At 45.4% G+C, this 18,601-nt stretch overlaps 1 protein-coding gene across 25 annotated transcripts in view; it reads right to left on the bottom strand.

The window, feature by feature from the left end:
* Positions 1–18,601, bottom strand: part of LOC135535382 (butyrophilin subfamily 1 member A1-like) — a 154,508-nt gene that overhangs the window by 49,101 nt on the left and 86,806 nt on the right. The gene's annotated exons all lie outside the window — the stretch shown is intronic.

Below are 18,601 nucleotides of genomic sequence, written 5' to 3'. Positions count from 1 at the left end.
ACATAGACAGAGACAGACAGACACAAACATAGACAGAGACGAACAGAGACAGAGACGAACAGGGACAGAGACAGAGACGAACATAGACAGAGACGAACATAGACAGAGACAGAGACGAACATAGACAGAGACATTGACAGAGACGAACATAGACAGATGCGAACATAGACAGAGACGAACATAGACGAACATAGACAGAGACAGAGACGAACATAGACAGAGACGAACATAGACAGAGACAGACACGAACATAGACAGAGACGAACATAGACAGAGATGAACATAGACAGAGACGAACATAGACAGAGACGAACATAGACAGAGACGAACATAGACATAGACAGAGACAGACACGAACATAGACAGAGACGAACATAGACAGAGACAGACACGAACATAGACAGAGACAGACACGAACATAGACAGACATGAACAAAGACAGAGACGAACAGAGACAGAGACGAACAGAGACAGAGACAAACAGAGACAGAGACGAACAGAGACAGAGACGAACAGAGACAGAGACGAACAGAGAGAGAGACAGAGACGAACAGAGAGAGAGACAGAGACGAACAGGGACAGAGACAGACACGAACATAGACAGAGACAGAAACAGAGACAGAGACGAACATAGACAGAGACAGAGACGAACATAGACAGAGACAGAGACCAACATAGACAGAGACGAACATAGACAGAGACGAACATAGACAGAGACGAACATAGACAGAGACGAACATAGACAGAGACGAACATAGACAGAGACGAACATAGACAGACACGATCATAGACAGACACGATCATAGACAGACACGATCATAGACAGAGACAGAGACGAACATAGACAGAGACGAACAGAGACAGACACGATCATAGACAGAGACAGAGACGAACATAGACAGAGACGAACAGACAGAGACAGACACAATCATAGACAGAGACGGAGACGAACATAGACAGAGACAGACACGATCTTAGACAGAGACAGAGACGAACATAGACAGAGACAAAGACGAACAGAGACAGAGACGAACATAGACAGAGACAGAGACAAAGACGAACAGAGACAGAGACGAACATAGACAGAGACGAACATAGACAGAGATGAACATAGACAGAGACGAACATAGACAGAGACGAACAGAGCCAGAGACGAACATAGACAGAGACGAACATAGACAGAGACAGAGACGAACAGAGACAGAGACGAACAGAAACAGAGACGAACAGAGACAGAGACGAACATAGACAGAGACGAACATAGACAGAGACGAACATAGACAGAGACAGACAGACACGAACATAGACAGAGACGAACAGAGACAGAGACGAACAGAGACAGAGACGAACAGGGACAGAGACAGAGACGAACATAGACAGAGACAAACATAGACGAACATAGACAGAGACAGAGACGAACATAGACAGAGACAGACACGATCTTAGACAGAGACAGAGACAAACATAGACAGAGACAAAAACGAACAGAGACAGAGACGAACATAGACAGAGACAAAGACGAACAGAGACAGAGACGAACATAGACAGAGACGAACAGAGCCAGAGACGAACATAGAAACATAGACAGAGACAACATAGACAGAGACAGAGACGAACAGAGACAGAGACGAACAGAAACAGAGACGAACAGAGACAGAGAGACAGAGACGAACAGAGACAGAGACGAACAGAAACAGAGACGAACATAGACAGAGACGAACAGAGACAGAGACGAACAGAGACAGAGACGAACAGGGACAGAGACAGAGACGAACATAGACAGAGACAAACATAGACGAACATAGACAGAGACAGAGACGAACATAGACAGAGACAGACACGATCTTAGACAGAGACAGAGACAAACATAGACAGAGACAAAGACGAACAGAGACAGACACGAACAGAGACAGAGACAAAGACGAACAGAGACAGACACGAACAGAGACAGAGACGAACATAGACAGAGACAAACACGATCTTAGACAGAGACGAACATAGACAGAGACAAAGACGAACAGAGACAGAGACGAACATAGACAGAGACGAACATAGACAGAGACGAACATAGACAGAGACAGAGACGAACATAGACAGAGACAGAGACGAACATAGACAGAGACGAACATAGACAGAGACGAACATGGACAGAGACGAACATAGACGAAGAGAGACAGACACGAACATAGACGAACAGAGACGAACAGAGACAGAGACGAACATAGACAGAGACAGAGACGAACAGAGACAGAGACGAACAGAGACAGAGACAGAGACGAACAGAGACAGAGACGAACAGAGACAGAGACGAACATAGACAGAGACGAACATAGACAGAGACAGACAGACACGAACATAGACAGAGACGAACATAGACAGAGACGAACATAGACAGAGACGAACAGGGACAGAGACAAACAGGGACAGAGACAAACAGGGACAGAGACAGAGACGAACATAGACAGAGACGAACATAGACAGAGACAGAGACGAACATAGACAGAGACATAGACAGAGACGAACAGAGACAGAGACGAACATAGACAGAGACGAACATAGACAGAGACAGACAGACACAAACATAGACAGAGACGAACAGAGACAGAGACGAACAGGGACAGAGACGAACAGGGACAGAGACAGAGACGAACATAGACAGAGACGAACATAGACAGAGACAGAGACGAACATAGACAGAGACATTGACAGAGACGAACATAGACAGATGCGAACATAGACAGAGACGAACATAGACGAACATAGACAGAGACAGAGACGAACATAGACAGAGACGAACATAGACAGAGACAGACACGAACATAGACAGAGACGAACATAGACAGAGATGAACATAGACAGAGACGAACATAGACAGAGACGAACATAGACATAGACAGAGACAGACACGAACATAGACAGAGACGAACATAGACAGAGAATGACACGAACATAGACAGAGACAGACATGAACATAGACAGAGACATTGACAGAGACGAACATAGACAGATGCGAACATAGACAGAGACGAACATAGACGAACATAGACAGAGACAGAGACGAACAGAGACAGAGACGAACAGAGACAGAGACAAACAGAGACAGAGACGAACAGAGACAGAGACGAACAGAGACAGAGACGAACAGAGAGAGAGACAGAGACGAACAGAGAGAGAGACAGAGACGAACAGGGACAGAGACAGACACGAACATAGACAGAGACAGAAACAGAGACAGAGACGTACATAGACAGAGACAGAGACGAACATAGACAGAGACAGAGACCAACATAGACAGAGACGAACATAGACAGAGACGAACATAGACAGAGACGAACATAGACAGAGACGAACATAGACAGAGACGAACATAGACAGAGACGAACATAGACAGACACGATCATAGACAGACACGATTATAGACAGACACGATCATAGACAGAGACGGAGACGAACATAGACAGAGACGAACAGAGACAGACACAATCATAGACAGAGACAGAGACGAACATAGACAGAGACGAACAGACAGAGACAGACACAATCATAGACAGAGACGGAGACGAACATAGACAGAGACAGACACGATCTTAGACAGAGACAGAGACGAACATAGACAGAGACAAAGACGAACAGAGACAGAGACGAACATAGACAGAGACAGAGACAAAGACGAACAGAGACAGAGACGAACATAGACAGAGACGAACATAGACAGAGATGAACATAGACAGAGACGAACATAGACAGAGACGAACAGAGCCAGAGACGAACATAGACAGAGACAAGACAGAGACGAACATAGACAGAGACGAGAGACAGAGACGAACAGAAACAGAGACAACAGAGACAGAGACGAACAGAGACAGAGACGAACATAGACAGAGACGAACATAGACAGAGACAGACAGACACGAACATAGACAGAGACGAACAGAGACAGAGACGAACAGAGACAGAGACGAACAGAGACAGAGACAGAGACGAACATAGACAGAGACAAACATAGACGAACATAGACAGAGACAGAGACGAACATAGACAGAGACAGACACGATCTTAGACAGAGACAGAGACAAACATAGACAGAGACAAAAACGAACAGAGACAGAGACGAACATAGACAGAGACAAAGACGAACAGAGACAGAGACGAACATAGACAGAGACGAACATAGACAGAGACGAACAGAGAGAGACGAACATAGACAGAGACGAACATAGACAGAGACAGAGACGAACAGAGACAGAGACGAACAGAAACAGAGACGAACAGAGACAGAGACGAACAGAGACAGAGACGAACAGAAACAGAGACGAACAGAGACAGAGACGAACAGAGACAGAGACGAACAGAGACAGAGACGAACAGAGACAGAGACGAACAGAGACAGAGACAAACATAGACGAACATAGACAGAGACAGAGACGAACATAGACAGAGACAGACACGATCTTAGACAGAGACAGAGACAAACATAGACAGAGACAAAGACGAACAGAGACAGACACGAACAGAGACAGAGACAGAGACAAAGACGAACAGAGACAGACACGAACAGAGACAGAGACGAACATAGACAGAGACAAACATAGACGAACATAGACAGAGACAGAGACGAACATAGACAGAGACAGACACGATCTTAGACAGAGACAGAGACGAACATAGACAGAGACAAAAACGAACAGAGACAGAGACGAACATAGACAGAGACAAAGACGAACAGAGACAGAGACGAACATAGACAGAGACGAACATAGACAGAGACGAACATAGACAGAGACGAACATAGACAGAGACAGAGACGAACATAGACAGAGACAGAGACGAACATAGACAGAGACGAACATAGACAGAGACGAACATGGACAGAGACGAACATAGACGAAGAGAGACAGACACGAACATAGACGAACAGAGACGAACAGAGACAGAGACGAACATAGACAGAGACAGAGACGAACAGAGACAGAGACGAACAGAGACAGAGACGAACAGAGACAGAGACGAACAGAGACAGAGACGAACATAGACAGAGACGAACATAGACAGAGACAGACAGACACGAACATAGACAGAGACGAACATAGACAGAGACGAACAGGGACAGAGACAAACAGGGACAGAGACAAACAGGGACAGAGACAAACAGGGACAGAGACAGAGACGAACATAGACAGAGACGAACATAGACAGAGACAGAGACGAACATAGACAGAGACATAGACAGAGACGAACATAGACAGAGGCGAACATAGACAGAGACGAACATAGACAGAGACAGACACGAACATAGACAGAGACAGACACGAACATAGACAGAGACGAACACAGACAGAGAATGACACGAACATAGAAAGAGACAGCCACGAACATAGACAGAGACGAACATAGACAGAGAATGACACGAACATAGACAGAGACAGACACGAACATAGACAGACATGAACAAAGACAGAGACGAACAGAGACAGAGACGAACAGAGACAGAGACGAACAGAGACAGAGACGAACAGAGACAGAGACGAACAGAGACAGAGACAGAGACGAACAGAGACAGAGACAGACACGAACATAGACAGAGACAGAAACAGAGACGTACATAGACAGAGACAGAGACGAACATAGACAGAGACAGAGACGAACATAGACAGAGACGAACATAGACAGAGACGAACATAGACAGAGACAGAGACGAACATAGACAGAGACGAACAGAGACGAACATAGACAGAGACAGAGACAAACATAGACAGACACGAACAGACAGAGACAGACACGATCATAGACAGAGACGGAGACGAACATAGACAGAGACAGACACGATCTTAGACAGAGACAGAGACGAACATAGACAGAGACAAAGACGAACAGAGACAGAGACGAACATAGACAGAGACGAACATAGACAGAGACGAACATAGACAGAGACGAACATAGACAGAGACGAACATAGACAGAGACGAATAGACAGAGACGAACATAGACAAGAGAGACAGACACGAACATAGACGAACAGAGACGAACAGAGACAGAGACGAACATAGACAGAGACAGACACGAACATAGACAGAGACAGAGACGAACAGAGACAGAGACGAACAGAGACAGAGACGAACAGAGACAGAAACAGAGACAGAGACAACAGAGACAGAGACGAACATAGACAGAGACGAACATAGACAGAGACAGACAGACACAACATAGACAGAGACGAACAGAGACAGAGACGAACAGGGACAGAGACAGACAGAGACAGAGACGAACATAGACAGAGACGAACATAGACAGAGACAGAGACGAACATAGACAGAGACAGACAGAGACGAACATAGACAGAGGCGAACATAGACAGAGACGAACATAGACAGAGACAGAGACGAACATAGACGAACATAGACAGAGACAGAGACGAACATAGACAGAGACAGAGACGAACATAGACAGAGACAGAGACGAACATAGACGAACATAGACAGAGACAGAGACGAACATAGACGAACATAGACAGAGACAGAGACGAACATAGACAGAGACGAACATAGACAGAGACAGAGACGAACATAGACAGAGACAGAGACGAACATAGACAGAGACAGACACGAACATAGACAGAGACGAACATAGACAGAGAATGACACGAACATAGACAGAGACAGACACGAACATAGACAGAGACAGACACGAACATAGACAGAGACAGACACGAACATAGACAGAGACAGACACGAACATAGACAGAGACGAACATAGACAGAGAATGACACGAACATAGACAGAGACAGACACGAACATAGACAGACATGAACAAAGACAGAGACGAACAGAGACAGAGACGAACAGAGACAGAGACGAACAGAGACAGAGACGTAACAGAGACAGAGACGACAGAGACAGAGACAACAGAGACAGAGACAGAGACGAACAGAGACAGAAACAGAGACAGAGACGTACATAGACAGAGACAGAGACGAACATAGACAGAGACAGAGACGAACATAGACAGAGACGAACATAGACAGAGACGAACATAGACAGACACGATCATAGACAGAGACGAACATAGACAGAGACAGAGACGAACATAGACAGAGACGAACAGAGACAGACACGATCATAGACAGAGACAGAGACGAACATAGACAGAGACGAACAGAGACAGAGACGAACATAGACAGAGACAGAGACAAACATAGACAGAGACGGAGACGAACATAGACAGAGACGAACATAGACAGAGACAGACAGACACGAACATAGACAGAGACGAACAGAGACAGAGACGAACAGGGACAGAGACGAACAGGGACAGAGACAGAGAAGAACATAGACAGAGACGAACATAGACAGAGACAGAGACGAACATAGACAGAGACATAGACAGAGAGGAACATAGACAGAGACGAACATAGACAGAGACGAACATAGACAGAGACGAACATAGACAGAGACGAACATAGACAGAGACGAACATAGACAGAGACAGAGACGTACATAGACAGAGACAGAGACGTACATAGACAGAGACAGAGACGTACATAGACAGAGACAGAGACGAACATAGACAGAGACAGAGACGAACATAGACAGAGACGAACATATACAGAGACGAATATAGACAGAGACGAACATAGACAGAGACGATCATAGACAGAGACGAACATAGACAGAGACAGAGACGAACATAGACAGAGACGAACAGAGACAGAGACAGACACGAACATAGACAGAGACAGACACGAACATAGACAGAGACGAACATAGACAGAGACAGACACGAACATAGACAGAGACAGACACGAACATAGACAGACATGAACAAAGACAGAGACGAACAGAGACAGAGAAGAACAGAGACAGAGACGAACAGAGACAGAGACGAACAGAGACAGAGACGAACAGAGACAGAGACGAACAGAGACAGAGACAGAGACGAACAGAGACAGAAACAGAGACAGAGACGTACATAGACAGAGACAGAGACGAACATAGACAGAGACAGAGACGAACATAGACAGAGACGAACATAGACAGAGACGAACATAGACAGACACGATCATAGACAGAGACGAACATAGACAGAGACAGAGACGAACATAGACAGAGACGAACAGAGACAGACACGATCATAGACAGAGACAGAGACGAACATAGACAGAGACGAACAGAGACAGAGACGAACATAGACAGAGACAGAGACAAACATAGACAGAGACAGAGACGAACATAGACAGAGACGAACATAGACAGAGACAGACAGACACGAACATAGACAGAGACGAACAGAGACAGAGACAGAACAGGGACAGAGACGAACAGACAGAGACAGAGACATAGACAGAGACGAACATAGACAGAGACAGAGACGAACATAGACAGAGACATAGACAGAGAGAACATAGACAGAGACAGACATAGACAGAGACGAACATAGACAGAGACGAACATAGACAGAGACGAACATAGACAGAGACGAACATAGACAGAGACAGAGACGTACATAGACAGAGACAGAGACGTACATAGACAGAGACAGAGACGAACATAGACAGAGACAGAGACGAACATAGACAGAGACGAACATATACAGAGACGAATATAGACAGAGACGAACATAGACAGAGACGATCATAGACAGACACGATCATAGACAGAGACAGAGACGAACATAGACAGAGACGAACAGAGACAGAGACGAACATAGACAGAGACAGAGACAAACATAGACAGACACGATCATAGACAGAGACAGAGACGAACATAGACAGAGACAGAGACACGATCATAGACAGAGACAGAGACAACATAGACAGAGACGAACAGAGACAGAGACGAACATAGACAGAGACAGAGACAAACATAGACAGACACGATCATAGACAGAGATAGAGACGAACATAGACAGAGAAGAACATAGACAGAGACGAACATAGACAGAGACGAACATAGACAGAGACAGAGACGAACATAGACAGAGACGAACATAGACAGAGACAGAGACGAACATAGACAGAGACGAACAGAGACAGACACGATCATAGACAGAGACAGAGACGAACATAGACAGAGACGAACAGAGACAGAGACGAACATAGACAGAGACAGAGACAAACATAGACAGACACGATCATAGACAGAGATAGAGACGAACATAGACAGAGAAGAACATAGACAGAGACGAACATAGACAGAGACGAACATAGACAGAGACAGAGACGAACATAGACAGAGACGAACATAGACAGAGACGAACAGAGACAGAGACGAATATAGACAGACACGATCATAGACAGAGACGGAGACGAACATAGACAGAGACGAACAGAGACAGACAGGATCATAGACAGAGACAGAGACGAACATAGACAGAGACGAACAGAGACAGAGACGAACATAGACAGACACGAACAGACAAAGACAGACACGATCATAGACAGAGACGGAGACGAACATAGACAGAGACAGATACGAACAGAGACAGAGACGAACATAGACAGAGACAGAGACAAAGACGAACAGAGACAGAGACGAACATAGACAGAGACGAACATAGACAGAGACGAACATAGACAGAAGAGACAGACAGAGACATAGACGAACAGAGACGAACAGAGACAGAGACGAACATAGACAGAGACAGACACGAACATAGACAGAGACAGAGACAACAGAGACAGAGACGAACAGAGACAGAGACGAACAGAGACAGAGACAGAGACGAACAGAGACGAACAGAGACAGAGACGAACATAGACAGAGACGAACATAGACAGAGACAGACAGACACGAACATAGACAGAGACGAACAGAGACAGAGACGAACAGGGACAGAGATGAACAGGGACAGAGACAGAGACGAACATAGACAGAGACAAACATAGACAAACATAGACAGAGACAGAGACAGAGACGAACATAGACAGAGACGAACATAGACAGAGACGAACATAGACAGACACGATCATAGACAGAGACGAACATAGACAGAGACAGAGACGAACATAGACAGAGACGAACAGAGACAGACACGATCATAGACAGAGACAGAGACGAACATAGACAGAGACGAACAGAGACAGAGACGAACATAGACAGAGACAGAGACAAACATAGACAGAGACAGAGACAAACATAGACAGACACGAACAGACAGAGACAGACACGATCATAGACAGAGACGGAGACGAACATAGACAGAGACGAACATAGACAGAGACAGACAGACACGAACATAGACAGAGACGAACAGAGACAGAGACGAACAGGGACAGAGACGAACAGGGACAGAGACAGAGAAGAACATAGACAGAGACGAACATAGACAGAGACAGAGACGAACATAGACAGAGACATAGACAGAGAGGAACATAGACAGAGACGAACATAGACAGAGACGAACATAGACAGAGACGAACATAGACAGAGACGAACATAGACAGAGACGAACATAGACAGAGACAGAGACGTACATAGACAGAGACAGAGACGTACATAGACAGAGACAGAGACGAACATAGACAGAGACAGAGACGAACATAGACAGAGACGAACATATACAGAGACGAATATAGACAGAGACGAACATAGACAGAGACGATCATAGACAGAGACGAACATAGACAGAGACGAACAGAGACAGACACGATCATAGACAGAGACAGAGACGAACATAGACAGAGACGAACAGAGACAGAGACGAACATAGACAGAGACAGAGACAAACATAGACAGACACGATCATAGACAGAGATAGAGACGAACATAGACAGAGAAGAACATAGACAGAGACGAACATAGACAGAGACGAACATAGACAGAGACAGAGACGAACATAGACAGAGACGAACATAGACAGAGACGAACAGAGACAGAGACGAATATAGACAGACACGATCATAGACAGAGACGGAGACGAACATAGACAGAGACGAACAGAGACAGACACGATCATAGACAGAGACAGAGACGAACATAGACAGAGACGAACATAGACAGAGACGAACATAGACAGACACGAACAGACAGAGACAGACACGATCATAGACAGAGACGGAGACTAACATAGACAGAGACAGATACGATCTTAGACAGAGACAGAGACGAACATAGACAGAGACAAAGACGAACAGAGACAGAGACGAACATAGACAGAGACAGAGACAAAGACGAACAGAGACAGAGACGAACATAGACAGAGACGAACATAGACAGAGACGAACATAGACAGAGACGAACATAGACGAAGAGAGACAGACACGAACATAGACGAACAGAGACGAACAGAGACAGAGACGAACATAGACAGAGACAGACACGAACATAGACAGAGACATAGACGAACAGAGACAGAGACGAACAGAGACAGAGACGAACAGAGACAGAGACGAACAGAGACAGAGACGAACAGAGACAGAGACAAACATAGACGAACATAGACAGAGACGAACATAGACAGAGACAGACAGACACGAACATAGACAGAGACAGAGACAGAGACGAACAGGGACAGAGATGAACAGGGACAGAGACAGAGACGAACATAGACAGAGACAAACATAGACGAACATAGACAGAGACAGAGACAGAGACAGAGACGAACATAGACAGAGACAGACACGATCTTAGACAGAGACAGAGACGAACATAGACAGAGACAAAGACGAACAGAGACAGAGACGAACATAGACAGAGACAGAGACAAAGACGAACAGAGACAGAGACGAACAGAGACAGAGACGAACATAGACAGAGACAAACATAGACGAACATAGACAGAGACAGAGACGAACATAGACAGAGACAGACACGATCTTAGACAGAGACAGAGACGAACATAGACAGAGACAAAAACGAACAGAGACAGAGACGAACATAGACAGAGACAAAGACGAACAGAGACAGAGACGAACATAGACAGAGACGAACATAGACAGAGACGAACATAGACAGAGACGAACATAGACAGAGACGAACATAGACAGAGACAGAGACGAACATAGACAGAGACGAACATAGACAGAGAGAGACAGACACGAACATAGACGAACAGAGACGAACAGAGACGAACATAGACAGAGACGAACATAGACAGAGACAGAGACGAACAGAGACAGAGACGAACAGAGACAGAGACGAACAGAGACAGAGACGAACAGAGACAGAGACGAACAGAGACAGACAGACACGAACATAGACAGAGACGAACAGAGACAGAGACGAACAGGGACAGAGACGAACAGGGACAGAGACGAACATAGACAGAGACAGAGACGAACATAGACAGAGACATAGACAGAGACGAACATAGACAGAGACGAACATAGACAGAGACGAACATAGACAGAGACGAACATAGACAGAGACAGACACGAACATAGACAGAGACGAACATAGACAGAGACGAACATAGACAGAGACAGACACGAACATAGACAGAGACAGACACGAACATAGACAGAGACGAAAATAGACAGAGAATGACACGAACATAGACAGAGACAGACACGAACATAGACAGAGACGAACATAGACAGAGAATGACACGAACATAGACAGAGACAGACACGAACATAGACAGACATGAACAGAGACAGAGACGAACAGAGACAGAGACGAACATAGACAGAGACAGAGACGAACAGAGACAGAGACAGACACGAACAGAGACAGAGACAGAGACGAACAGAGACAGAGACGAACATAGACAGAGACGAACATAGACAGAGACGAACATAGACAGAGACGAACATAGACAGAGACGAACATAGACAGAGACAGAGACGAACATAGACAGAGACGAACAGAGACGAACATAGACAGAGACAGAGACAAACATAGACAGACACGAACAGACAGAGACAGACACGATCATAGACAGAGACGGAGACGAACATAGACAGACACGATCTTAGACAGAGACAGAGACGAACATAGACAGAGACAGAGACGAACATAGACAGAGACAAAGACGAACAGAGACAGAGACGAACATAGACAGAGACGAACATAGACAGAGACGAACATAGACAGAGACGAACATAGACAGAGACGAACATAGACGAAGAGAGACAGACACGAACATAGACGAACAGAGACGAACAGAGACAGAGACGAACATAGACAGAGACAGACACGAACATAGACAGAGACAGAGACGAACAGAGACAGAGACGAACAGAGACAGAGACGAACAGAGACAGAGACGAACAGAGACAGAGACGAACATAGACAGAGACAGAACATAGACAGAGACAACACGAACAGAGACAGACAGAGACGAACATAGACAGAGACGAACAGAGACAGAGACGAACAGGGACAGAGACGAACAGGGACAGAGACAGAGACGAACATAGACAGAGACGAACATAGACAGAGACGAACATAGACAGAGACAGAGACGAACATAGACAGAGACATAGACGAACATAGACAGAGACATAGACAGAGACGAACATAGACAGAGGCGAACATAGACAGAGACGAACATAGACAGAGACAGAGACGAACATAGACAGAGACGAACATAGACAGAGACGAACATAGACAGAGACGAACATAGACAGAGACAGACACGAACATAGACAGAGACGAACATAGACAGAGACGAACATAGACAGAGACGAACATAGACAGAGACGAACATAGACAGAGACAGACACGAACATAGACAGAGACAGACACGAACATAGACAGAGACGAAAATAGACAGAGAATGACACGAACATAGACAGAGACAGACACGAACATAGACAGAGACGAACATAGACAGAGACGAACATAGACAGAGACAGACACGAACATAGACAGAGACAGACACGAACATAGACAGAGACAGACACGAACATAGACAGAGACGAACATAGACAGAGAATGACACGAACATAGACAGAGACAGACACGAACATAGACAGAGACGAACATAGACAGACATGAACAGAGACAGAGACGAACAGAGACAGAGACGAACATAGACAGAGACGAACAGAGACAGAGACAGACACAACAGAGACAGAGACAACAGAGACAGAGACAACAGACAGAGACGAACATAGACAGAGACGAACATAGACAGAGAACATAGACAGAGACAACATAGACAGAGACAGAGACGAACATAGACAGAGACAGAGACGAACATAGACAGAGACAGAGACAAACATAGACAGAGACGAACAGACAGAGACAGACACGATCATAGACATAGACAGAGAACATAGACAGACACGATCTTAGACAGAGACAGAGACGAACATAGACAGAGACAGAGACGAACATAGACAGAGACAGAGACGAACATAGACAGAGACAGAGACAGAGACGAACATAGACAGAGACGAACATAGACAGAGACGAACATAGACAGAGACAGACACGAACATAGACGAACAGAGACAGAACAGAGACAACAGAGACAGAGACGAACATAGACAGAGACAGACACGAACATAGACAGAGACAGAGACGAACAGAGACAGAGACGAACAGAGACAGAGACAGAGACGAACAGAGACAGAGACGAACAGAGACAGAGACGAACAGAGACAGAGACGAACATAGACAGAGACGAACATAGACAGAGACAGAGACGAACAGAGACAGAGACAGACACGAACAGAGACAGAGACGAACAGAGACAGAGACGAACATAGACAGAGACGAACATAGACAGAGACGAACATAGACAGAAACGAACATAGACAGAGACGAACATAGACAGAGACAGAGACGAACATAGACAGAGACGAACAGAGACGAACATAGACAGAGACAGAGACAAACATAGACAGACACGAACAGACAGAGACAGACACGATCATAGACAGAGACGGAGACGAACATAGACAGACACGATCTTAGACAGAGACAGAGACGAACATAGACAGAGACAGAGACGAACATAGACAGAGACAAAGACGAACAGAGACAGAGACGAACATAGACAGAGACGAACATAGACAGAGACGAACATAGACAGAGACGAACATAGACAGAGACGAACATAGACAGAGACAGAGACGAACATAGACAGAGAGACAACAGAGACAGAGACAGAGACGAACATAGACAGAGACAGACACGAACATAGACAGAGACGAACATAGACAGACATGAACAGAGACAGAGACGAACAGAGACAGAGACGAACATAGACAGAGACGAACAGAGACAGAGACAGACACGAACAGAGACAGAGACAAACAGAGACAGAGACGAACATAGACAGAGACGAACATAGACAGAGACGAACATAGACAGAGACGAACATAGACAGAGACGAACATAGACAGAGACAGAGACGAACATAGACAGAGACGAACAGAGACGAACATAGACAGAGACAGAGACAAACATAGACAGACACGAACAGACAGAGACAGACACGATCATAGACAGAGACGGAGACGAACATAGACAGACACGATCTTAGACAGAGACAGAGACGAACATAGACAGAGACAGAGACGAACATAGACAGAGACAAAGACGAACAGAGACATAGACAGAGACGAACATAGACAGAGACGAACATAGACAGAGACGAACATAGACGAAGAGAGACAGACACGAACATAGACGAACAGAGACGAACAGAGACGAACAGAGACAGAGACGAACATAGACAGAGACAGACACGAACATAGACAGAGACAGAGACGAACAGAGACAGAGACGAACAGAGACAGAGACAGAGACGAACAGAGACAGAGACGAACAGAGACAGAGACGAACAGAGACAGAGACGAACATAGACAGAGACGAACATAGACAGAGACAGACAGACACGAACATAGACAGAGACGAACAGAGACAGAGACGAACAGAGACAGAGACAACAGACAGAGACAACAGACAGACAGAGACGAACATAGACAGAGACGAACATAGACAGAGACGAACATAGACAGAGACATAGACAGAGACGAACATAGACAGAGGCGAACATAGACAGAGACGAACATAGACGAACATAGACAGAGACAGAGACGAACATAGACAGAGACGAACATAGACAGAGACGAACATAGACAGAGACGAACATAGACAGAGACAGACACGAACATAGACAGAGACGAACATAGACAGAGACAGACAGAGACGAACATAGACAGAGACGAACATAGACAGAGACAGACACGAACATAGACAGAGACAGACACGAACATAGACAGAGACGAAAATAGACAGAGAATGACACGAACATAGACAGAGACAGACACAAACATAGACAGAGACGAACATAGACAGAGAATGACACGAACATAGACAGAGACAGACACGAACATAGACAGACATGAACAGAGACAGAGACGAACAGAGACAGAGACGAACATAGACAGAGGCGAACATAGACAGAGACGAACATAGACGAACATAGACAGAGACAGAGACGAACATAGACAGAGACGAACATAGACAGAGACGAACATAGACAGAGACGAACATAGACAGAGACAGACACGAACATAGACAGAGACGAACATAGACAGAGACGAACATAGACAGAGACGAACATAGACAGAGACGAACATAGACAGAGACAGACACGAACATAGACAGAGACAGACACGAACATAGACAGAGACGAAAATAGACAGAGAATGACACGAACATAGACAGAGACAGACACAAACATAGACAGAGACGAACATAGACAGAGACAGAACATAGACAGAGACAGACACGAACATAGACAGACATGAACAGAGACAGAGACGAACAGAGACAGAGACGAACAGAGACAGAGACAGACACGAACAGAGACAGAGACAGAGACGAACAGAGACAGAGACAGACACGATCTTAGACAGAGACAGAGACGAACATAGACAGAGACAAAGACGAACAGAGACAGAGACGAACATAGACAGAGACGAACATAGACAGAGACGAACAGGGACAGAGACGAACAGGGACAGAGACGAACAGGGACAGAGACAGAGACGAACATAGACAGAGACGAACATAGACAGAGACAGAGACGAACATAGACAGAGACACAGAGACAACATAGACAGAGACGAACATAGACAGAGACGAACATAGACGAACATAGACAGAGACAGAGACGAACATAGACAGAGACGAACATAGACAGAGACGAACATAGACAGAGACGAACATAGACAGAGACAGACACGAACATAGACAGAGACGAACATAGACAGAGACGAACATAGACAGAGACAGACACGAACATAGACAGAGACAGACACGAACATAGACAGAGACGAAAATAGACAGAGAATGACACGAACATAGACAGAGACAGACACGAACATAGACAGAGACGAACATAGACAGAGAATGACACGAACATAGACAGAGACAGAAACGAACATAGACAGACATGAACAGAGACAGAGACGAACAGAGACAGAGACGAACATAGACAGAGACGAACAGAGACAGAGACAGACACGAACAGAGACAGAGACAGAGACGAACATAGACAGAGACAGACACGATCTTAGACAGAGACAGAGACGAACATAGACAGAGACGAACATAGACAGAGACGAACATAGACAGAGACGAACATAGACAGAGACAGACACGAACATAGACAGAGACGAACATAGACAGAGACGAACATAGACAGAGACAGACACGAACATAGACAGAGACAGACACGAACATAGACAGAGACGAAAATAGACAGAGAATGACACGAACATAGACAGAGACGAACATAGACAGAGAATGACACGAACATAGACAGAGACAGAAACGAACATAGACAGACATGAACAGAGACAGAGACGAACAGAGACAGAGACGAACATAGACAGAGACGAACAGAGACAGAGACAGACACGAACAGAGACAGAGACAGAGACGAACATAGACAGAGACAGACACGATCTTAGACAGAGACAGAGACGAACATAGACAGAGACAAAGACGAACAGAGACAGAGACGAACATAGACAGAGACGAACATAGACAGAGACGAACATAGACAGAGACGAACATAGACAGAGACGAACATAGACAGAGACGAACATAGACAGAGACGAACATAGACGAAGAGAGACAGACACGAACATAGACGAACAGAGACGAACAGAGACGAACAGAGACAGAGACGAACATAGACAGAGACAGACACGAACATAGACAGAGACGAACAGAGACAGAGACAGAGACAGAGACGAACAGAGACAGAGACGAACAGAGACAGAGACGAACAGAGACAGAGACGAACATAGACAGAGACGAACATAGACAGAGACAGACAGACACAAGACAGACAGAGACAACAGAGACAGAGACAGGGACAGAGACGAACAGGGACAGAGACGAACAGGGACAGAGACAGAGACGAACATAGACAGAGACGAACATAGACAGAGACATAGACAGAGACGAACATAGACAGAGGCGAACATAGACAGAGACGAACATAGACGAACATAGACAGAGACGAACATAGACAGAGACGAACATAGACAGAGACAGACACGAACATAGACAGAGACGAACATAGACAGAGATGAACATAGACATAGACAGAGACAGACACGAACATAGACAGAGACAGAGACAGAGACGAACATAGACAGAGACAAAGACGACAGAGACAGAGACAGAGACAGAG

Source organism: Oncorhynchus masou, unplaced genomic scaffold (assembly GCF_036934945.1).
Source record: "Oncorhynchus masou masou isolate Uvic2021 unplaced genomic scaffold, UVic_Omas_1.1 unplaced_scaffold_487, whole genome shotgun sequence".
Lineage (NCBI taxonomy): Eukaryota > Metazoa > Chordata > Actinopteri > Salmoniformes > Salmonidae > Oncorhynchus > Oncorhynchus masou.
The sequence above is the reverse complement of the archived record's forward strand: the minus strand, read 5'-3'. Positions and strand labels throughout refer to the sequence as shown.